This window comes from Oreochromis niloticus, linkage group LG3 (assembly GCF_001858045.2).
Source record: "Oreochromis niloticus isolate F11D_XX linkage group LG3, O_niloticus_UMD_NMBU, whole genome shotgun sequence".
Taxonomy (NCBI): domain Eukaryota; kingdom Metazoa; phylum Chordata; class Actinopteri; order Cichliformes; family Cichlidae; genus Oreochromis; species Oreochromis niloticus.
Genome location: NC_031967.2, coordinates 87,532,459 through 87,534,662, shown reverse-complemented (window position 1 = coordinate 87,534,662; position 2,204 = coordinate 87,532,459).

The window sequence follows — 2,204 nt, the reverse complement described above, 5'->3', positions numbered from 1 at the left end:
AGAGTATAGATCAACAGGCTCAGATACCTATAAAGCCCAAACTAGACGATTAATCAATCAATTTATATCAACTTGGTGGAGGAAACAAAATCCTGATTAAATAGAATTCTGCTGTCATTCGACTGTCATTCAGTCTGATAATATAGGAAAGTTTATCCATAACAACCCAAACTGACAGTTTGACAGAAAATGGCTGGAGAAATGTGAATTTGTTACATTTATAGAAGAAAAAAAATAGAAAATGAGTTTGAGATACGAAACTTCATTCAAATTATATATTAGAGTTGAAATCCTCAGCAACAAATGGAAACCCCTGGATAAACAGATAAACAGATCTTTGGAATTAGACTTAAACGTTAGCAACGAATCATCAAAGTGAATTGTTACATTTGAGAACTGAATATAATAAATTCTCTTCTGATGCATCAGCAAAAAGTCTAATGTTGCAGTCTTGGTATGACCAAGGAGGGAAAGCGAGAAAACTCTTGATATGGAGAATGAAGGAAATGCAGAGTGAGAAGAATGTATCAGTCGATCCATCTGAACTTCAGTTCCAGACACGAACAGAAGACACAAAGCAGGAATTAGACAGACGTCTAACTATTGAAGAGATAGGCTATCATTAACAGTGGTAAGGCACCTGGGCCAGATGGCTTTCCGATTTTACAAAACCTTCCCATAAAAAAAGAATAATTCAGCTTTTTAACATGTATGTAGAAGCATATCAAAATGAGGCTCTCCACCCACTGTGAGACAGGCAGTGAGTACTGTGAAACCTGGTGAACCTCCTGCAGAACACTCATCATTTAGACCAATGAGTCTGACGGTGGTTGACACTAAAATACTTTAAATGTTTAGCCTGAAGTTTAGACCCTTGGATCGCACATTTGATTCGCTTTGTACCAAAGCATCAAGGGTTTCACAATATAAGAAGGGTTCTAATATAATTCACGAGAGATTTGATGCTAACGATGCAGCTTTATTATCACTGGACGCTCGTCAGGCCTTGGACAGAATAGACTGGTCAGATTTATTTAACGTTCTCCCAAATATGGATTTGGAAATAATTTTCTCAGATGGGTTCAACTTTTGTAACAAACAATACTTTTTAAACCTGTCACATTGGAGCGTTCCACTCATCAGGGGTGCCCGTTATCTCCAGTGTTATTTATTCTGACTATGGAACCTCTGGTGATGACACTTAGAACTAGAGAGCCAAAATTTCAGAAGAAATTTAAAGTGTGCCTATGATGCTGCCAATGAGTGTAGTTTGCCATTCATATGACTACAGGGAGCAAAACGCACTAGAGCAGCCATCCTCCACCATGAACTACGGTAAAAACAAACACCGCTCGTGCCTCACAGATGACAGCTTACAGTCTTGCGTAAAGATGAAGAGACTTTGTACAGCCCCAATTTGCAGACGTTGTGCACAGAGGTTCAGGAGCAGAAGTCCCATTGTACCAGGGCAGACCCGACAATGTTTGCATGAACACGCTTTTTAGCGTTTCTTTATTGACCACTTTTCACACGATGTCGCTCAGGTGCGTCCGCCTCCCCTGCAGCAGCACTCCAGACCACGCCCCGCCACACACATCAAACACGGAAAATGTTTGTTTGTTTGTTGTTTGTTTTAATCAATTCTAAATCATGCTTTTTATTTGTTTTTGTTTTTAATGTCTCTGTAAAGCACTTTGAATCACCTTGTTGTTGAATTGTGCTATATAAATAAACTTGTCTTGCCTTATTTCAAGCTAAAATATTTATTAGAATTCGAATTTAGACAGAAATAAAGTGAATAATATTTTATTATTACGTTGATGTAGCACATGGTTCAGTTAGCTTTGTATAAACACATGTGTTAGAAATGTTCTTCAATCAACTCTTTTTACTCTCTTACATTTCACAGCCAGTTTTTTACTTTTACTTGAGTAAAGAAGTTGAATTAGTACTTGGAGTATTTTTAACAGAAGTACTTCTACTTCAGTACACACTGTGTGTACTTTTACCACCTGTGTCTGAGACCTCCTTCAGGGTCCACCTGAAGCTCTCAGTCTGCTGTGGAAAAAGGAAATCCAGGTGAGTTTCTCCTGATCACCTGAGGCCGTCATTACTGTGTGAACCCACACACCACTCCTCACACCTTCCGCCCGCTGCACACAGTCAGAGTACAGACCGGCTGATTCCTGTAAAGGGAGAGGCAG